The sequence below is a fragment of the Protomyctophum bolini genome (assembly GCF_963924005.1).
Source record: "Protomyctophum bolini genome assembly, chromosome: 23".
NCBI lineage: Eukaryota > Metazoa > Chordata > Actinopteri > Myctophiformes > Myctophidae > Protomyctophum > Protomyctophum bolini.
This window is the reverse complement of record NC_137884.1, coordinates 7168114-7191453: the sequence shown is the minus strand read 5'-3', so window position 1 is coordinate 7191453 and position 23340 is coordinate 7168114. Positions and strand designations below refer to the sequence as shown.

At 44.7% G+C, this 23340-nt stretch overlaps 1 protein-coding gene across 4 annotated transcripts in view; it reads left to right on the top strand.

Moving 5' to 3' along the window:
• The window catches only part of celsr1a (cadherin EGF LAG seven-pass G-type receptor 1a), a 123458-nt gene that overhangs the window by 4218 nt on the left and 95900 nt on the right, over positions 1–23340 (top strand). The gene's annotated exons all lie outside the window — the stretch shown is intronic.

Sequence of the window (23340 nt, the reverse complement as noted above, 5' to 3'; positions counted from 1 at the left end):
TTGGTTGTCGGGCGCTCACCACCCCTAAACATGAAATTTAACGACGGTTACATGCACATTATTTGATCCCAGCGCTGGGAAGTGTATCCAAGACTGATATCTGAGTCACAAGATGAGTATCTGAGTCACAATATCACATGTATCATCTCTTTTGCAGTAAAGATAGAATGCTCTGTTCCCTTTGAAAAGTGACTCAGGGAAGGCCCGGGCTGGTGTTGACTGTGCTCACTAAGTGTTTGCTGCGGGCTCTGAACAGGATCCGGTTGTGCAGCCTTTGTCGAGTTGGGGTGATACATGCATTGTCTGGAAGTTGGGATAATAAAATAAAAGGTGGCAAATTTAGCAGGGCACATAACTAGGCTTCTTTGTTGCAGCAGAAATGTGGGTTCCACTTTATTACTAGCAAGTGCACACATACATACAGTATGCAGAAGTGTAACTATACACACAGACAGACTCGAATGCGTGCACACACATCCTCACTTCACCTATGGGCCTGACTCTTTGAAGCTCGGCTAACTGTACAGTGTAAACATCGGGGAAGTTGTACTGTTGTATTTTCAAAAGCTGTCTTTGCATTACACAAATGTCAGCATTTAGCGTGACAATATTTTAAAAAACCCAATCCATAATCACTTAGACTGTGTTTTCATCAGGATGGGGTACAATTATTTTTTAGCTCTGTAAGTTACCGTAAGTACCGGTATGTAAGTACTCAAAACAAGTGTTGTTTCAATTGTAGTGAAAACTGGGACAGTCTGTTAGTGAATGTTGAAAATTGGGCCATTTTTGTGTTGATATTTGTCAGGACTCGGGGAAACCCTTAGTTGAATCTTGGACAATCCCGGCCAAACCTGGACATCTAGTCAGCGCATATACTGTACTTCTACCACAATCTTGTGTGAGAGAGGAATATTGAATCTGATGATGGGTTCTTTGTGTTTGAGCCTAAACTGGGTTTTGTGTGATGGCCGGCTGATTCAGACAACCGAGAAGACGTAACACAGAAAGAATTTATACAGAAGATCTGCCTTTTCTAACACAGAAGCAGACTTTGTTCTTTTGAGTTAAAGATTAGACAAAAGCAAACACATTTAGCTCACACCCATACTTGCACGGTGACACTGAGAAGGTAGGCTAGCACCTACATACATGCGCGCGCACACAGTTACACACACACACACACACACACACACACACACACACACACACACACACACACACACACACAGTCACACACAACTGTGTACCGGTCCTTAACATGAATCACATGAGGCGACAGGCATAATGAATTTAATACACTGTGACAGAATAACTATCTTGTCACATTTTGACAGCTGGTTGCTCTCTTCCTCTCCCTCCCTCCCGCTCTCTTCTTTCCTCTCCGTCTGAAGACAAATCTTTCGCAGAGCATTGAGTTCTCTAATGGGCAGTGTGCCCAGCTCTCCCTCTATAGTCTCACCCTGTGTTAATCTGGCGGCCAAGTTGCTCCACAAATGCCAGCATATCTCACACACACACACACACACGCACACATGCACGCACGCACAGTCGCACGCATGCACGCACACACACACACACACACACACACACACACACACACACACACACACACACACCATGAGAAAACAAATGAAGTGCTCGACAAGGTAAAGCCTATAGGAATGGTCCATCTCTCTAATGCCTAGACTGTGGATCCGCATGGCGCCTTGCACTGATGGAAAACCCTGCAGATCAGATGGTCTTTTTTTGCTTGTCTTTGTGAATCCGTGAAGTCATATTTCTTAGTCTTCTTATCTCTCGAGGGCTTTCTATACCTGGAACTGAACCTTTGACAGCCCAGAGGAATTCTCCGTCAGCCTTGGCTTGCCAGTTAGCATTTTGTTAACCTTCGATCAAAACACTTTTTTGTAGTAGTTGAAAGGTCTGACAACGTGAACGGCAGTGCATAATTTATGACTGCGTTTTATGATGGTGTCGCTCACCGAAACTAGCAGCTTGTCTTGCTATTCTCGGCAAGTGACACCGTCAGTGACATATATATAGGAGGGCATTTGTCACCCTTGATTGGCTTGCCTACGGCTCTGATCTCAGCCCTTGCTTTTTGTTTTGTTAGTTAGTTTGTTTTGGTTCCTAAATTAGACAAATTAACAAAATGATTAAAAAATATGTTAATTGAGTTGGCTTGCCAGTTTGTTTTAATCTCTCAATGGCAATGGAATCAATTTGCAGGCAATATTGACAATGTTTCCACTCACCAAGTGAGTCTGTTTACCTTTTAAACAAGCTACAGTACAAGTGCACACTGCACAGTGGTGAAAAGACAAAAACAAATGGTACACTATACCATGTTAAATGTAACTGTAAAATAAGAAGATCTTTGACAGAATTTATCATCTTAACATTATGCAACTGAGAGAAAAGTGTGTTCCCTAATAAGACAAATACAATACATCTCTGTCGGGTGGAAACTGTTACTTTCAGGATTCCATGGTATCAGATTGACACAGAAGCTGGGTGGATCTGCTACTTTTGATGCTTCTGTGTGATGACTGTAGTGTGATGGAGTAGTAGGGCACTCATTTGCGGGAGAACAAAAACTGTCTGCCCAACAGTGTCATTATGTTGTCCACGTCTGTGAAAAAGTCTATGCATGTGTGATGTTTAAATGTCACTGTGCCATGAAGCCCCTGGCATTGAGACTGGCATTGAGATCTTTCAGCATCTGTCTCCCCTCCTGTCTTGTCATAATGAATGTAGTGAATGTGTGAAGTTGTGTCTGTCTTTGTCATGGTCAATAGACAGTCCAGACTTTTCTAAAGTGTCCACACTTGTGGTCAGTGAGGGTGCTATAGTGGATCTATAGAGGGGCTGTGCGCCGGGGGGTCTTATGGCCCTCATTTGCGACCCCTGCATTCAGTTTTGTCAGCTCTTATGGTGTCATTGACAGCCGTGACCCCGTGTGGCACTCCCAACGGGGGCTTCAGCTCTTGATTAGATGCAAGTGCACGCGCCCACACACACACACACACACACACACACACACACGCGCGCGCACGCATGCAGACAGTCGCACACATACTATTGACTGCTATCAGTGTTAGAAGGTGTATGCATTTATTACCCTGAGTAAACGTAGCAATGCAACAAATATACTACTATGTATATATGTGCTATGAACTTTTGAATAGCCAATCTTAGTATTAAATAGTTAAATAGTAGTAAGTATAGTTTAAACCGGCAAAGTAACGAAAACTGTCAAATAATAGTAGGGGAGTAAAAGAGGTTTATGTTTGCCTCTGATGTAGCTGAGTATATATATTGTTGAAAAATGGTATATAACTCAAAATTGCACTTAAATAAAGTGACTACAATCCCTCCTTCTAAGGTGCACACTGGTGTCAAATGTTAGGTAACTGTTCCACTGACTCTGTGACCTTTGAACCCTAGGCTATGGGGAGGGAGGGGGTGGGGTGGGAGGGGGTTTGTGTGGCGAACAGCAGATCTAAGAACAACCTCTAAAATGCTGTTTTGAAAGACACACTGACCCATTGTGTTTCTCCGTTATTCAATACATTTCAAATACGTTTTTTCCCCCAATTTTCCAATCATTTTTAAATAGGGCATCATAATATATATATATATATATTTTTTTTAATTTGGTCTCAAATTCATATTTTGGGTCTTTGATCAGCTAGCCCTTCACCTCTCTCTCTCTCTCTCTCTCTCTCACACACACACACACACACACACACACACACACACACACACACACACACACACACACACACACACACACACACACACACACACATAGCGAGCAGCAATCTGGTTACATCCATAATAATAATAACCTTTCTTCCCTACATTGACGACGGTAGTTACGACGGGTGTGTTTTAATGTGGCATTAAGTGGAAAACCAGTGTTCACTCCTGCCGCCATCTTGCACACACACACACACACACACACACACACACACACACACACACACACACACACACACACACACACACACACTTTAATCTAGATAGTTATGCTACCCAGGCAGGTCGCTTTGGTCGCTGTTTATGTGTGAAATCGAGCATTAATCTCTACAGGTGATGGTGACGGCCTGAAGACACCGAAAGGGTTAAGTAGTTTGTTTCTGCTCGTTAAAAAGGTCAGCTGTGCAACCACACAACAGCATGCTGAATTCCAACTTCAACTGTGAAAAAACAAACTAATTTTAAACCGCCCCCCAGCATATATTTTTTAACCACGTTGTGGCTCCTGATTTTCAAACTAATGTAAGAATTTTACAGTTTTATTTTCGATTTCCCTGCTGAAAATGCTTCATACGTTTCTTTGTTTAACCCATTAAAAACCCTACTGGGAAAGCATTGGGTCGTTTTAGATTTTAGCTCTGGCAATTCAAAAATAGAAAATATACAAGCTCATCACTTTGTACATCATGTACATCGGCTGTTTTTGAACAGTTTCGAAAAAACCTTGAAAGAACTACAGGTTTAGAATGCATTTATGTAGAATCAGCCTTACAGTAGGTCTTAACGGGTTAAGCTTTGGTGGTGTGTACAAGCATTTATTTGGTAGATATTATTGTAACAACAGAAAACAGAGTGAGAGTATAAGAGATTGACATGCAGCAAATGGTCCAGCCAGCTCGCAATTGAACCGGGCACTCACTGTCATGGCATTTGAGCCCATGTGGCTATCGGTTCACCTCAGTATTAATTTATCCATTTGTAACTCGGAGAGCGAGAGAGAAGAGAGCAAATGCAACCAAATGGTCTATCTGTTGCGACTTCTTTTCTCCTGCTCAGTTTATTATCTCGGTCAGGTCGTGGTGAACAGGTGTTTCTCCTCTGGTGAGCTGAGCAGAAAGCCTGAGAATGTTTTCATAGCCCTCTGCTGAAACACTAGAACACCCTGATACACTCCAAGATACAGCCGTTAACACACTCTGCTAGTCACAACACTGTGCTTCTGTCCTCCTCGCCGTGAGATTTGAGGTGTGTGTGTGTGTGTGTGTGTGTGTGTGTGTGTGTGTGTGTGTGTGTGTGTGTGTGACTGTGTGACTGTGTGTGTGTCTGTGTCTGTGTGACTGTGTGTGTGTGTGTGTGTGTGTGTGTGTGTGTGTGTGTGTGTGTGAGAGAGTTGAGGTGTGTGTGCATTTCTATGTGTGCGTGTATGAGTCGCTCCTTAGGTAGGGGTGATGTGTTCTCGACGTAACGCGATCCCCCTTATCTTCGCCAGCGAACTTTCAACAAGCTCCCTTCACTTAAATATATGGGTGTTCCCGTCCTTATTCCCTTTCAGATGGGTAGAATTATTTTCCCATGCCACTTAATGTGTCGGACCTGCAACGGAAGCGATGTTATTCACAGCTGCTCAAAATGTAGCCTGTATATTGTCAAAGCTGACATACTTGGGCAGGTGTAGCTAGTGCCGCACAATGATTTGGCAAAGAGAGAAAAAGACCAGCTACTTGAATTGTTTTACTGGACAAAGTGTGTGATAGCATATGGTGATCTATAGGTTAAATGTAATGTTTTCTGTGTCCTAAAGGACTTTGTGTATCTGACCTATCCATCCATTGTCCAAGGCAACTCTTTTGTTAGACAGACAGACAGACAGACAGGCAGGCAGGCAGGCAGAAAAGGATTAAAGAGGTTGAAATACTAATGTACTAAAATGTTAAAGAAGAAGACGTTAAAGTCTTTGCATACTAGCGTATGAAACATAATATCTAGTATCTACGTAAAAGAGAATGTTCATTACATGAGCAATGTTAGCTAATGTTACTTATAGCTTCTACTTAATCATTATGTAAGTGTGTTAAATCATCAGCTTCTCCCCCCTGCCTCCCCCCCCCCATGCAACGCTCCCTGTATAGGGAAGGAACAGGCTCCCAGCGTGTTGCTACATGCACTCTTTCCAGCCTCCTGCTTCCCCCCTATGGGGCGTTCTGGTGGGCTCCCAATGGAGACACATAGCTCAGCTCCTTGACATTTCTCTTGTGGCCTGACCCCCCTTCCCCTCAACCCCACATACTCTTTAAACCTGACTTGTACTTTGTTGCATGACGGTGTCGCTCACCTGAAGATGTTATTGTTTTTGCAGATCTACTCTACGACCTCACAACGTGTCATGACCTGCTGTGAGCTTGTAGATCAGCTGTTTTCTCATATTGCAATATTGGCCCTCTGTCTGTATCTCAATCTCAATCTCTCTCGGGGTTTGTCTCCTATTAGTCCATATAGCCTGAGGGGGGGTTACAATTGCTGCGTACTTCATGGGATTTGTACAGTAACTCAGCAGCTTACTTCAGAAGCCCCGACCCCCCCAGAGAAAACATATTCCACTGCCGTAAATCCATGAACAACATTTAGCTCCGCAGCTAAACGGGAACATTGTGTGTGTGTGTGTGTGTGTGTGTGTGTGTGTGTGTGTGCGTGTGCGTGCGCGTGCGTGCGTGCGCAAGCGCACATCCGAATGAAAAGGTATAGGCCTATGGGATAATTAGAATCCACAAAACAAGAGAAACCAGAATCCTAAATATGTGCCGGATGCAAGTCACCAGACAGACAGACAGATAGCAATGTGACAATGTGACGCTCTGTTTACACATTTCTTTGATTATTTTCTTTCACACTTGGTTTTGGTAATGTCAACATATGTTACTCATGCCAATACAATATGTAATAATAATACAATAATATATTCCCTTTGAATTGAATTTATATAGTGAGAGAGAGAGAGAGAGAGACTACAGTGACAACACTGTAATCATTAAAAATATTTAAAAAAGATTGCGCTACCCACAGAGCACAAGCAGCCTCGGCCAAAGGTGCTAAAAATAAACAGCAATGTGTTTGTGTGAATGGAGCTTATCTCACACCGATTTGAGAGTGCTCTTTGAAGCCGGCTGTGAAATGTTCTCCACCCGGTCAAATCAGTCCAAAAGACCACCTCTCCTGGAGTGCAAGCCCACAGACATGCCCCTCTCTCTACCCGAGTCATGCATCCATGCTGTTATCCTTCATGTACCCTGTCCCTTTCATCCATCCATGCTGTTATCCTTCATGTACCCTGTCCCTTTCATCCATCCATGCTGTTATCCTTCATGTACCATGTCCTTTTCGGACATGAGGAACGGGGCTCAGCACTGGAGCTCAGGAGTGGCGACTATGATGCATGTTTACACACATTTGTGTAACCTTTCGACCTTTCGACATCAAAGTTAAGAGGGACCTCCCTCTCTTGCCTCTCTCTCTCTCTCTTCTCTCCCTCTGTCTCTCACACACATGCACACGCGCATGCATGCATGCACGCACGCACGCAAGCAAGCACTGACAAATGCACATACACAGGCACAAACACAAAACTGTGCCTACACACACCCTGTCACGCACACTGCACGGTCATGCAACCTACCTTGAACGAAGATTTAGCGGCTAACATAGGAAATCAATCGATAACCTCGGCTCACCCTGAACTTCGATACCCCAAATGCACCGTATATTGATATTGAGTTATGGCATACAGGCTGACATGTATAGTGTGTTGGGGTTGAAGTAATTCACAGTGAAATTAAATCATCATCAGTGTAGTGTTCACTTAACCTGGGGTCCATTTGGTTACATTTGCATACTGTCAAAGTCAAATTGTATAGCACGGTGTTGTTTGTACTGGACAAAAATAATCTCTAAAAGAGAAAACACCGGCACTCACGGAACTCTCGTTTTAAGGCACTTTGTATTCTTTGAAGAGTTGGCATGGTACTATGCAGCGACAACGTTTGTACTGGACCCAACGATGTAGGCGTGCTTACGTGCGTGCGTGTGTTTGTGCGTGCGTGCGTGTGTGTGTGTCATGCAGGCATTCCCAGGCTTGGCACTGTTAACTTGACCATATAGCAGACATTCATTCCTGAGGTATTACACCCAGCCCTGCTTTTAAACTGACTGTTGCCGCCCCCCACCCGCACCCCCCCTCGCTTCAATCAGTCTCTCTCTCTCTCTCTCTCTCTCTCTCTCTCTCATTCCGTCTATCCATCTCTCGCTCTGGTCTCTCACTGAGGAATGTCTCCAGATTGTTGGTCTAAGTTGCTGCACAGCAGCACAGTGTTGCTGACTGTGTTGACCAGGCTGTGTTCTCTGATGCTGCCACAACTTATTGCATTACCGCTGCTCTGTGGCTAGCCGTCTGGCCATGTGCATGTCTGTCTGTCTGTCTCTCTCTCTCTCTCTGGCTAAAATGTGGACTCTTCATTTGACTCTGAAAGTGTCAAAATGGACCCTTAAATTGAGACTTACTTGACATAGATAATTCAATTCCATCACGTTACAAATGTATAATCTATTTCAAAGCAAGGCTTGATTTGAAAAGTCCACAATGACGCCTGTGTGATATAAGTTGGGTGACATTTTAAGAAAATTCAAACCTAGATGAAATCTAAAAATAAAGCCATGAATGTGGAAACGGTTTCCGTTCCAAATGTATTTGGCAATGTATTAACAGAACAGTGTCTCCAGGCTCTCTCTCTCTCTCTCTCTCTCTCTCTCTGTCACTGCTCAATGAGTGAGAAAGAAATCACATTCATGTTTAATCCTAGGCATCCGCCCAGGCTTTGCTGTGTGCGTGTGTGCGTGCGTGCGTGCGTGCGTGCGTGCGTGTGCGTGTAGGCTTAAGGCAGATCCCTGCAGGCACATATTTGACCTTGTCATCCCTCCTACAGTAGACATGTGTTATCACTAAGTGATGAATGGTTCAGTTATACCTTACATAATATTGATCATTTGTTACCTGCAGTGGTGTAATGTACATGCACGCAATGCAATGGTTTGTGAACTATAGCCATTTATTACGGTAGGAAAATATATCGTTACAAAACGTTGTTTAACACTAATGTTGCATTATACAATGTATGTGTGTGTGTGTGTGTGTGTGTGTGTGTGTGTGTGTGTGTGTTGGAGAAAATGTATATTTGCGTGTGTGCAATGCATGTGTGCGTGTGTTTGTGTGTGTGTGCACACACACATATACACACACACACACACACACACACACACACACACACACACACAGACGTCTGTAGCTTACACAGTGATTTCACCACTCAAACCCCGGTAGTGGCTGAGGGGTAACACGTTTGAGTCGAGGGTAACACGACACACCTCTCTCTCTCTCTTTCTCTCTCTCGCTGGTCAGACAATATACTTCTTTGTGTCTCTCTCTCTCTCTCTCTCTCTCTCTGAGGAGGTGGAGGAGACAGGTACAGTATCGCAGCCAGCCAGCGCCTCACGAGTGTGACATTACATGCGTCGAGCTCGAGCGATGACCAGCTGTTGGAATGTCTAGAGGGTGAGGGTGGAGAGGGGAACGTATCTAGTATCTTGTCCCGGAGAATGACAAGTGTGAGAGCAGATATGACGGGACACAAGACGATGACAGGCGAGCAGAGAAGAGAGGGACAGTTGGTGGAAGATTCTTTATTTTTTTGCGGGGCACAAGCCCCTCCTGCGCTCAGCTTTGTGAGTCTGTGTGAACACAAACATTGGCAGATGATTGGCTGTTCACCCCATAGCGATGATTTGATTGGCTGAGCAAAGTAGCCTACATATTGAAGATAATAGTGAGGGCAGAAAAGTGAAGGCGCCAAAAGTAATTGGCCGGAAGGACATTTGTGATGATTTGATTGGCTGAGCACGGAATTTGACGTATGATGATAAGAGCGCCCTCAATTCACAGAGTGTGATTCTTTTAAAACTTAGGCCTAAGTAAAAGTATACAATACCACAATATACGAATACCCTGCTACAACGTAAAAGGCCTTTAAAAGTACAAATGTGCGGCAGTATCTATTCTATTCTATCTATTGAATGGAATTTAATTTAGTCCAATCTGTATGTTAATACGATATGACTTATATAATTGGGGTGGTTGCATTTGTGTCTCCCTGCTCTTCTATTGAGACATTTAGATTGTGTCAAAGGTCATGTCTCACCTAGACACAGGATCTGACATGAACTTTGACCTGATGGTCAAGATTCAATTACATTTAGGAACGTTACATAGTGCCGCTTTAAAGTACTACTATTGTTTATAGATGAGTATAACACAATAGCTGACGTATAAAATAATTCTTGAGTCTTTAATACAATCATCTAAATCTGCCAGATAACCAGATAACTAAATAGCTGTCAAATAATTGTAATGGCAGACAAAGTGCAATATTTGCCTCTGAGATGTAATAAAGTAATAAGTAAGTAGTACTCAAAAAATGTCTTAACCCATTCTGACCGGGAACCCGTTTTGGTGTTAGCATCATGTTATGCTTTAGCTATTGAAAAATAGCAGATCTACAAGCTCATAGCGCGCCACCGAGTGGCGCGCTACGAGCTTGTAGGTCTGCTATTTTTGAAAAATCGAAGAATGACTGACATTTTTAGAATCTGATCTCAGGTCAGAATGGGTTAAGTGCATTACTTGAGTATGTGTTACTTTCCACCAATGGAGAGGAGAGACAGAGGATTGGCGTCAGGAGGCTGTTGAGAAGAGCAGAGACGGGTCTGAGAGGACAGGAGGCTGTTGAGAAGAGCAGAGACGGGTCTGAGAGGACAGGAGGCTGTTGAGAAGAGCAGAGACGGGTCTGAGAGGAAGGAACAGGAGGCTGTTGAGAAGAGCAGAGACGGGTCTGAGAGGAAGGAACAGGAGGCTGTTGAGAAGAGCAGAGACGGGTCTGAGAGGAAGGAACAGGAGGCTGTTGAGAAGAGCAGAGACGGGTCTGAGAGGACAGGAGGCTGTTGAGAAGAGCAGAGACGGGTCTGAGAGGACAGGAGGCTGTTGAGAAGAGCAGAGACGGGTCTGAGAGGACAGGAGGCTGTTGAGAAGAGCAGAGACGGGTCTGAGAGGAAGTTGTGGCGTGTAAAGGAGTCCGTTTTAGCTAGGCGTCCGTTTTCACACTCTTCAAAGTCCAGATTCAGACAAGTTCAAAGACTTCCCTGTTCTCCAGGCTCTCATGCACATTCTAATCCTCTACCTACGTACGTCAGGAGGAGTGCTGCAAAGCCCCGTAACTTTATACGCCGATGTACAATCCCTGCTTACAATGCTATATGAATGCCATCAGGCCAGCGGTCCGCCCAGCTATTAACACTTGGCACGGCTACTGACAGCGCTGGCCTTAGCATGAAATATCAAACCGCTCCAATGGATTGAGATCACTAACTCGCTGGCACAAACACCACAAATGCTGTTAGCTGACAAAGACGCGTTCCATAATGTTTATGTAAACAACATGCTCGAGCGGTATCGCCACTGAATGCAGTGGAGATTCATTATGTAAAAAGCTATTTCAAGTTGTTAGTAAAAAGGTATTTTTTTTAAAAATCATCTCCAAACCATACACTGAAAGCAGACAAGTTGGAGCCGCTGTAGCTGATTGGGTAGAGACAACCTGGGACGCAGAAGGTCCCGTGGTTCCATTCCCTGCTCCGGCAATGTGTCAAGGTGTCCCTGAGCAAGACACTTGACTTCACTATAAAAGCCCTAGAGTGTGTGCCTGTCGGGTCCATTTGTACTCTGTCAGAGTTATAGTAACTACATGTGTTCCTGCCGCGGTCATGAACAAACAGTCAAGCATTTAATAGTGCTCCTTATCTCTCCATTATGAATGTTGATCTTGGACGGCACAGCGAAAGCGCCTGCACGCAGAACACTTTGTGCTGTCAGAAATGTCAGTTTGTAGCCGTGTGTCCTCGTCAACCAGATCGTAGTAGTAGAAGGTGTAGCACTGTTGACAGTTAATGGCCCTGTGTGTGTGCGTGCGTGCGTGCAGCTGTGTATGCGTGCGTCTGTCTGTATGCGTGTGCATGGGAGCCTCTTGACTGGTTGATCTCAAAACGTTGCGTCTCTCTGTGACCAGTCACAGCCATGATTTACTACACAAAAGCTCTTGAAGTTTATTCGGGGAATAGTATTTATTCTACATTTGTTTGCCTACAGTCTTTTCCCTCTAGCCTTGAGTTACAGAAGTTTGTTGCCGTAAATGTCACCCGCTGAACTGGAATTAGCTTCCTGACCTATTCCAACTCTCAGACACCTGTTGCTGGTCGGTAATGTGCCTAATTTAGATACTTAGGGCGTGATGTAATCACGTCGTTAGGAGTTAAATTATGCATTTTCAATTGTGTTGACATGTTTCCCCCCTGTGGGGCGGTGGTGATCTTTTCAGATGAACCCCCCCATTAGGCTGTTCTCAATTGTATGTAGCACGCGACTGATAGTGTATATCAGTGTCGCCAGGACATTGGCCGTAGTTTGACTTTTATGATGACATGGACATTGGCAATTATCCAGCCGATGTGTGTCCCGGTATTTCCCATTGTAATAGTTTTTTTCAAAAATAGTCAATCTACAAGCTCAAAATGCGGCACATTTTGAATAGGGCTTAAGCGCTTTATCAGTAAACATCGGTAATCTGTGATCTAGGCCCGGGCTCTGGCATTGGTCGGGCTCTTGTCAGCACATTTCGCTGCAGTTTTTGTTTAGAAATGTTTTAGTTGACTAAGTCAGTGGACTAAGTCAATATAAAGCTTATAATCAGAGTTGGCAACCTGACTGTAGAAAGTAACAGTACAGTAAAGAACTTGGGAGTCATTATTCATTCTGAATTTAATTTTAATTCACACATTAATCATGTTGCCAAGATTGCCTTTTTTCACCTTAGAAATATTGCACCAATCAGAGCCTATTTGTCATTGGACGATGAAAAAACGCTAATCCACGCCTTTGTTTTTTCTCAGCTTGATTACTGCAATGCACTTTTTTCTGGACTGCCTGAGGCCTCATTACCAAACACCAATCATGCAAATGTTTGGTCATTTTTTTCCCACAATGCTTTTCCAATGGGAGTCACATGGTTTGACCAAACATTTTTGTTTGATGAGGTGGGAGGGGCAGAACACCACCAGCAATCAGCAATCCCATTGGAAAAGCATTGTGGTGGCCCAAAAATACTAGTTAATATAATTAATATAATAATAGTTGATTTAGTCAACTAAAATGTATTTTAGTGCACCCACCCACCCACCCTTCCTTACAATGTATGTAGGTTTCTACTTAGCTGTGTGCCGAAAATAGCTGATCTACAAGCTCACAACGTGTCGCAGCACAACACGTTGTGAGCTTGTAGAATGATCAGCTACTGTTGGCTTGGCGAGGGGATCAGGTCCATTTCACCAAGTGCAGAGGGTTTGGGTGGTTAAGTGAGAATCGATTGACAAAGTGCAAGGAGGTTTCTCTGGGCATCGCCCTTTGAGAAGGCGATGTGGCCGCGTCAGCCGAGTGGCTGTGGTCGGACGCTGAGAGCCCTTATCAAGCCCCCCCCCCCTCTCTTCCCTGCTATCGCTGCTCTCTGGGAAGGGTTAGCGTTGGCCAACGGCCTAAACCAACACATCACTCCGGGTAGGAGTGCGGTTGGCCGGCAGCCCACATTGTTTCGGGGCATCGATATCTGGTCTCTCTCTCTGCGTTGGGAGCGCAGCTGGGCAACGGGCCCCGACAGCATATACGTAGGAGGGGGATCTGGCTGGAGTCGGTGATGTCACCGGAATGGAGCCTGCGTGCCGCTCGGGTGTGTGACAAGATTAAGAAGACAACTGAACTGAACAGTGGTGTGCTTTGAATGAAACGACTGTCTTGGCAGAGCATTAGATGTTTGGTTTGAATGATAGTACATGAACATAAAGTACATACACTTTATCTTTCAGTAATCTTCCATTCCCTCCACGTTTTTTTCCCAGACACTGTGCACCCAGCATGGGAAGTGTTTGCACGCCCCTCGGCATGCATTGCACTGCACTTCCCATTGCCCTCGGCAATAACAACACACACACACACGCGCATGTGCATGTGCACTCACTCACGCACGCATGCACGCACACACACACACACACACACACACACACACACACACACACACACACACACACACACACACACACGCACACACACACGCACACACACACACGCACACACACACACACGCACACACACACACACACACCATTCCTTCCCAGAAAGGTAATTTGATAAAGGGCTGGGAGGAACGCTAGCAGCACGTATGTCATTTATTTGTGTCACATGGAGAGGGACAGACAGAGGCAGCCATTGATGCGGCCAACACCACAGCACATTTTGAAAGAGAGAGAGAGAGAGGCTGTATGCTACATAGCTGTAACACTGACACATTTAACTCTGAAAGTGTACAAATATACAGTAAGACGAGTTTTACACTCTTAGAGTTACAAATGGCATAAATGAGCACTGGTAAACTTCTTTTTGAGTGGTGCAACCACTCCAAGGAACAGCAATGTCTGTGTTAACCTATGCGACTATGTGTCGCATAGGTTAGGACTGTTATTAGCAGTCTTTAAAATGTTGCCAAAACATCATAAACTTAATTTTCTCACTCTCATTTTGAATCATAACTAAGGTTTCATATAATGTATGTTGTCAGACCACGATGCTGTTTGTTGAAAGATTTCTTTCATAAAGCATGCATAAAGTATATTACTATAAAAAAATGTTTGATTGATACATGATGGACTGTTAATTAATTAATGGAAGAAAATGGAGCACACATTTTGACAAAAGTTAAATCACTTTACACGACAGCTGCACAATTTGGTCTGATTTTGGATAACATGCTCATTGCTCACGCAGACATGTGCTGGAAACGTAAAACTGCGTCTTTAAGCTGTGTGGTGTCAAAACAGAGCCTTGAGGTGGAGACACCTTCTACTTTGATATAGATATAATGGAATCCATTTGTGGAGAAGGGAGAGCCAGGTATTTTGTGCAGCTGTGAAAAAAGAACAAGGAGGGGGGAAAAAAAGAAAGGTGGAAGGGATCTTTGTGTGAAACGTGGCTTTGCCACTGCAGGGGGACGAGGTTTAGCCACTGAATAAATCCACAGATGTGCGGTACATGTGTGTGGCTGTATGTGCGACGGGCGTGCTCACATGAGAGAGCTGCATGCTTACAGTATATGGCAGATTACATGGTGTGTATTTGCATTTGTGTTTATGATCCACCCCACGTGACTGCTTGTGTAAGCGGCATAAGGTTTGCACGAGTACACATAATAATATATGTTTGTGTGTTTGTGTGCAACACCCCCTTCCAAAAGGTAACAGGATGATGGCTCTCTTCAAAGGAGTATCCTGTCACCTTCTCAAAGGGGACAAACAAATGTAATCCACCTCCCTCTCCTCTCTCTCTCTCTCTCTCTCTCTCTCTCTCTCTCTCTCTCTCTCTCTCTCTCTGTGTGTGACATTATATTAAAAGCCTGGGCCCTGAGGGTTAGAGCGAGCACACAACTCTTCAATCCGCACGTCTTAAGTCTATTCCTTTGAAAGGCTCACAGAGGACTGAGCCGCTCCTGTGTGAAGTGAACGTTGCCAGCTAACACAGCTAACCCAGACTTCGCCGCGTGACACAAATTGACGTACGTTCGACGGAAAGCAAAACACGGCGCAGCGCGGGGAGTCTGCGGGGCGAGGCACCAACTAAAGGAGTTACACGGTTGTTTGTGTTTGTGCATGCCCTCTCTTGCCCCTCCCCCCGACTCTCACATGTATATGCATTGTGCGCACGCTTGTGGGCACGTGCATTTATAATTGTCGAGCGTGCACGTATCGAGGCATGCCTGTGTGTGTGTGTGTGTGTGTGTGTGTGTGTGTGTGTGTGTGTGTGTGTGTGTGGACGTGTGACGCGCCCCTTTATCCTCCGAACCCAGCCACCCAAACACTGCGGCTTCAGAGCTGATAGAAGATGAGGCACCACTGTCACAGGGGAACACGAGTTGTTAGGTGGCTGTAAGGTGACACCCGCAGGGTGAAAACACATGACCCGACACACTGAGAATGCACGTGACCCCACCCACACTGAGAACTATAGGCCCGCCAACAGACAACTTTGGTTGTTTTCAACCGAGGTTCATGTTTTAGGTTGTTATTAGAGAAAGTAAAAGGTGAGTGTACATGTTGTTTCATTTGCTGCTTTCTTTCGTTTTTAACGATTTTTTACTATTTTTGACAGAGGGCAGGGGCATTCGAACAAGCGGCTAAATATGTATTTTAGTTAAAATCGTTAAAACAAAAGAATGCAGCAAATGAGAAAAGATTAACACTCGAATAACAACCTAAAACATATAACCTTGGTTGAAAAAAACTAAAGTTGTCCTTTAATGTTCCTCGACTAAAACTATGATGAAAAATGTTCGTTGGCAAATGGCAACCATTTTTCACTGATGAAAACTAATTATTCAATTATCCTCCATTATCTAATTGTGTAGACCTTTGTCATTTGTAATTAAGTAATGCACACGTTTAACAATGATTTTAAAGATGCTCTTTAATACTTCTTTTAACAAAGATATATATCAATTGCAGCACCTTTAAGACAAGGTGGCGACCGTGGCGTTTTGATGGCTGTTTTATGTCAGGGCCGGCAGAGTGTCGAGCTCTGTGGCGGCAAGGGTGTGCCGGACAGTCCAGGGGTCATGACCCCACTGATGGTGACTTGACCTTTAGCCTGTAGGGGTCGTCTCAGAGCATGAAAGGGGCGTGGGCCGTAGCAGCTGAGGTCTTATCGGAGAGGACAGCTATATTCACCCCCTCCCTTTGGGTCAACAGGGGCACTAACTGTGACTTTCTGGTTCTCCTGCTGTTTTGTCACTGATGCTTCTGTTTGAACAGGGAGACAAGGGAAGGAGGTTGATGGAAAAGAACAGCTAAACATTAGCTAAGTAGTATCTAAATCTGCGTTAATCTAGTTTGTTTTGTTTTTACAGTACTCCCTAGGCTTCCCTAGGTCATGTTCACATGTTGTGGAATTGTAAACAGCTGGAACCAACATTATATCAGTATTCTTATATTAACCTGAGGGCCACATTAAGTGAAGGTGGGGGCCGCATGTGGCCCCCGGGCCGCCAGTTGCCCACCCCTGGTCTACAGTCTTTATACTGTAAGTCATTAAAGCTGGTCATGTTTGTATGTTTGGAATTGTAACAGCTGAAATCAATAACATATCAGTATTCCGAAATGAACCACACAGTGACACTTTATCTACCATTTGATTTACTATGCGGATAGAAAGCTATTGTTCCGCTCCTCTCCTCATGGCTTTACTGTAACTGTGTGGTATGGACCTGCTCCTTCTTGTTTGATCTTGTTATTCAGGAGACGAGGATGAATGACAAAGCCGTGAATGAGGAAGTTCAGAGCGTTTCCCTCTCTCTGTGATTCATGTGCTGCTGGCTGGAGGGAAACCTAAACATTAAAGGGAATTCCCATGGCAGTGTGTTTTGACCACGCCAACAGCACACACAGCCCAGTTTAAAGAACAGGGAAGAGACACTTTAGCATTCTCTCTCTCTCTCTCTCTCTCTCTCTCTCTCTCTCTCTCTCTCTCTCTCTGTGTGACTGTGTGTGTCTCTCTCTCTCTCTCTCCTCTCTCTCTCTCTCTCTCTCTCTCTCTCTCTCTCTCTCTCTCTCTCTCTCTCTCTCTCTCCTCTCTTCTCTCTCTCTCTCTCTCTCTCTCTCTCTCACTCTCTCTGTTCAAAGTGAGTATAATGGCATGGGAAATTACATTTACATTGCCATTGTAATTAAAACAATACACACTAAGACATGTAAACAGCTAAAAGGAAATAAATGTGTAAACAGGACTCTCTCTCTCTCTCTGTTTGAGTCCTATCCCTCTCGATTTCTCTCTCATTTGAATACAGTGGTACAGTAGTGCTACAGTCAGTGAAACTGCAATGACAATGCAGGTGTGTGTGTGTGTGTGTGTGTGTGTGTGTGTGTGTGTGTGTGTGTGTGTGTGTGTGTGTGCGTGCATGCGTGCGTGCATGCGGTGCGTGCGTGCCGTGCGTGCGCGTCTATGTAAAGTGACTGTTCCACGGTGTAGACATTGACATAATGGCTCGTTAGGACAATGCATGTGAATAGACACTTGAAGAGTTTCAGTGCTCTCAGGGACCTCAGTGTGTCAGTGTGGTTTGTGGTTGGTTTCATTCTTTCAGGGACATTCCATTATAGTGAGTGATGATGACACTCACAACACCGTAGACCCTGTAGTACGAAACTCACCCTCACACACCACTAGCGTCATTTTTAATTCAGCTGTTTATCTCCTGTCATAGATAGTGGTGGTTTTGCATAACCCACTGATTCGGTCGAGCCCCAACGGCGTCCGGCGTGGCTGTGCGTGTAACGCCAAATAATTGGCAAAATGCTGAGATTTTAATGATAATAATAACATTAATTGCAAACAACATATTCTTTAAATGTTTTCAATATGATGCAGATAAAAAAAGTGATAATTGACTAGCTATTAAAATGCCCGTGGCCCAATACCAGCTTCTCATAAAAGTGCAAACAAGCTCCTTTAATTGCCTCAAAAGACGTAATTTATTCCTTCCTTTTCGTGCCTCTTTGACATTGCTGCATGCAACACGCTATTAATAAACTCGCACACATGATACATGTCATGTGAAACCAACCAGTCGATGGGCCTGGGAGGGTGAACATACATACGACCGCGGGATTGCGTTCCCAAAAGCATTCGATTTTTTTTGCCGCCAAGACCTTGTTTGTTGACGTTGTTGTTGGTAGACCCGGCCGTGTCTTTGATCTTGTGACACTGGCTTTGGGGTCACGCCCCCCCCCCCCCCCCCCCCGGACCCCAGGGTCTTCACGCAGTCTGGAAGACCCCGAGGGCGCCTGACATGTACTGTATGTGATCTGGGTTCGGGGGTGGGGGTCTTTGGAAGGCCTCGAGGGCCAAGAGGCCTCCCGGTCATATATCTGTATAGTATGTCACGGACAGGAGAGTCAATTCAATTCAATTCAATTCAAAGGGCTTTATTGGCATGAGAAAACATACGTTTACATTGCCAAAGCAGAAAGAACAAAACAACAATACAGCAATACAATCAAAACAAAAATTATGTACTTTGAAGGTCAGAATCTTCAATAGATCAACTTCTGTGTACCAAGATAACTCGATGCAGGTATAGTGCAGGAATATACACAATGATTAGTCTTTAGGGTGGTTGTGTTCCATTTGATATCCTTCTCCTATCACAGTAACTCACAAATCTTGCTGCTGTGTTTGCACATTGTTGTACTTCGCCCAGCAGATATGGGAGTTTTTTGTCATTGGTCATGTTTTCAAAATCTCCGTGTGTGGTTGTAATCTGTGGGAAGTATGTGTCTCTGATGTCTTGGTACAATGGACAGATGGTTAGGAAGTGTAGCTCGGTTTCCACTTCGTTTAGTGTGCAGTGGGTGCATAGTCTGTCTTCTCTCGGGATACAGGTCTGCCTATGACGGCCTTTCTCGATCGCGAGACTGTGCTCACTGAGTCTGTACCTAGTTAAGATTTTTCTTTGTTTTGGGTCGGTCACGGTGCTCAGGTATTCTGCCACTGTGTATTCTCTGTTTAGGGCCAGATAGCATTCTAGTTTACTCTGCTTTTGTGTTGCTTCTTTCCAGTGTGTCAGATAGTTTTCCCTTTGCTGTTTTATAATTTGGTTTAGTCCAATGGGTTTTCTATCTCGTGGTTCTGTTTGTGTTTGTGCCCGGAGTTCCAGGGCCAGCTGGCTGAGGGGGCATCTCTCTAGAGTTTCACTGTGTGTGAGTGCCTTGTTATGGAGTGCATCTAGGTCACTTTCTTTTAGGTGGTTGTAGAACTTAAGTGCTCTCTTTTTTATTTTGATTATGAGTGGGTATCGTCCTAATTCTGCCCTGCATGCATTATTTGGTGTTTTTCGCTGGGTACGGAGAATGGATTTGCAGAATTCTGTGTGTAGGGTCTCGGTTTGGTGTTTATCCCATTTTTCCAGGTCATGGTTTGCTAATGGTCCCCAGATCTCGCAACCATAGAGGGAAATTGGTTCTATCACCGAGTCCAGTATTTTAAGCCAGGTTTTAATTGGGATGTCTATTTTGATGTTTCTTTTGATGGCATAGAATGCCCTTCTTGCCTTGTCTCTCAGGTCCTTTACAGCTTGGTTGTAGTTCCCTGTGCTGCTGATGTTTAGGCCAAGGTAGGTATAGTTTTTAGTTTGTTCTAGTGGGATTGTATTTAGGAAAAATTGGTGGTTTTGGCGACTGGGCCTTTTTTGAAATATCATGATTTTAGTCTTGGTTAGGTTCACTGTCAGGGCCCATGTCTGGGAGAATTTGTGTAGGAGATCAAGTTGCTGCTGTAGTCCTTCCTTGGTTGGGGACAGCAGCAGCAGGTCATCTGCGTAAAGTAAGCATTTGATTTCTGTGTTTGCCAAGGGGATGCCTGGCGCTGTAGACTGTTCTAACGTTTTTGCTAATTCGTTGATATATATGTTGAAGAGTGTTGGACTCAGGCTGCATCCCTGTCTAACACCACGGCTCTGGGGGAAAAAGTCTGTGTGCTTTTCACCTATTCTAACTGCGCATTTAGTGGGCATCCACTGAGTCAGTGGATGCCCCCCCCCCCCCCCCCCCCCCGGCCCTCTCATCCTCCCACCCCCCCATCCCCATGAAACCCGCCACCCCACCTTCCAAATTATGCGTGTGATGTGAGGAATGGCTTGGGTCAGCTCCCAGTGTACAGTGCCGGTGGTTCAGAACCCAAGTCCAACAGCTGGCCCACTTTGTCCCCCCGAGCCAGGGGTCCTCCATGCCTGACATACTGCTGCCCCCCGACAACCATCCGTCAACACTTACACACACACACACACACACACACACACACACACACACACACACACACACGCACGGATACATAGATACAGAGTTATGCACGCACAAAGATATGTGTTCATGCAAGCTGAATCACACACAGGCGTACACACAGTTGTATGGACGACATGGCCACATGCATAGAACCATGCTCATGTACAGTCAAACATACACACACACACACACACACACACACACACACAAACACACACACAACAGATGGTTGTGACAGATGTACCGAGTGAATATGGTTGGAATGTTTACTCTTCAGATCAAGTGAGCAACCGTTTGCTCGTGTTACTTTTTATTTATTTTGCAACAGTAGCTACGATTAGTCAGAGCAGGCTTCGTACACACATAACGAACAACTGTCCTGTGCTTCATGGCCGCCTCAATGCTTTTCCAATGGAAGTCACGTGGTTTGACCAAACACTTGCGCTGTGATGTGCTGTGCTGTGCTGTGCTGTGCTCACCCTTTGCGTTTCAACGTATAGCAGTGTGTTAAACAAACTATACAGGACCTTTGTACTTCCTTGACTGGCTTGCTTTTGACCTCACGTAGAAACACACACACACGCGCGCACACACAGTTTACACACACAGTTTACATACACAGTTTACATACAGTACTACAGACTACATGTCGACGTCGTCTCTGTCGGGTGGAGACCGTGGTTGGAAACCTGTTACTTTTACAGAATTCAAAATAAAAACAATATAGCAGAAGTAGCAGGTATACACGCTCAAACGTTTCAATCTTAGATCTGCTACTAGTGACGCCGTAGCGTTATCAAGTATTGTATTAATTTAGGACAAAAACACAACAAGTTTAAATATGGAGATATGAGGTTTCTGCCTGACAGCAACGCATGGTACTTACACTCAAAGGACCACAGTGGAAATAAGCTCTTCAGCTTAATTGTGTTTTATCCTTCTGAGTTCTGACGTCACCATTATTTGGAGCGACGCCCCTCTTTCTTCACGGTAGTTCACTCCCACTCCTAGACCAGGACATGTGTCTGGTTCCCCCAGGCTTTAATTGAATAAAAGCCTGGGTACAGAGGCTACTGATCCGCCTGAAAGCTTCAAACACAGCGTGAATCTCCGCATTTTTAGCTTTTAGGGTCTGATCGATCAATCAATCAGTCACATGTGGTGATTGTGGTCCATGTGTGGATTTATGGGACATCTTGTTGATGTGAGCCAAGCCCCATCAGGCTGTGGTTTTTAGCTGCTGTGGTTCAACTCTAGAGAAATGCATTCATTGCACATACACGCACACACGCACTCGCACACACACGTACACTCCCACCGCCATGAGGCAGTCAGTCAGTAGGAGCAGCCAGGAGTCTGAAGGGCTGATAAAGTAGAAATGGTCTATTATTACACCAGTGATGACAGCAAACCATGGGCATGCATTACAACCTGGCATAGCTCACCCATGGTGTAAATGGAACCTTTACAGTAATGTCACATTCTCCCAGTTAGTACTTTCACCCTCTCTCTCTGTCTCTCTGTCTCTCTATCTCTCTGTGTCTCTGTCTGTCTGTCTCTCTGTCTCTATCTCTCTGTGTCTCTATCTGTCTGTCTGTCTGTCTGTCTGTCTGTCTGTCTGTCTGTCTGTCTGTCTGTCTGTCTGTCTGTCTGTCTGTCTGTCTGTCTGTCTCACTCTATCTGACTGTTTCTCTGTCTCTCTCTGAGTCAATGTCAAGAATTTCACTCCGATTATGAAAGCTAATTTCCTGGCCATCATTTTTGGGGGGAGAAGAAGAAAGAATGTATGGCATGTGATGTGATGTATGTATGTGTGCTCATACTGTGTGTGACTCCTCTTTGTAAGTCTTAAAGGACGTGAGTTTTGGGGAGCATCCCGTTAATCCGACTACGTGGCCTTTTAAAGGATGTGACACACACACACACACACACACACACACACACACACTAATGCTCACTAGCGTACACCATGTGTGCATGTTTAACTGTAGATTCAAAAGCAGTGCCTCATTCTCTAAAGAGCAGTTAGACCTCCCACCTAGACTCAGCTACATAATGGTTAACTGCTTCTCTCACACACACACACACACACACACACACACACACACACACACACACACACACGCACACATGCACACTTGCGTGCGTGCACTGTACATTGCTGTAACTCATGTTTTAGTCATCTCAGCATTCATAGTTTGCCACACAGGTATTGTTTCACCCCCAAGTTTGACCAAGGAACACACCTTGCGCGCGCACACACACACACACACACACACACACACACACACACACACACACACACACCTTTGACTTGAGTTCAAAGAAAATGAATGCAGAAATGTACAAATATGCATATTATTGCATACACTATACACCACAAAAGATGACTGTCTGAGTCTCGTTTGCATGTGAACGCATACACAACCCGGCATTATCTCCCTCCCTGCCTCTCAGCCAATCACATCGATTGGGACCCCTTAGCTGCGAGAGATGAAGCAGGGACCCCCACACACTGCATATTGTATAAATGTTGCAGATTTAACTTTTTCA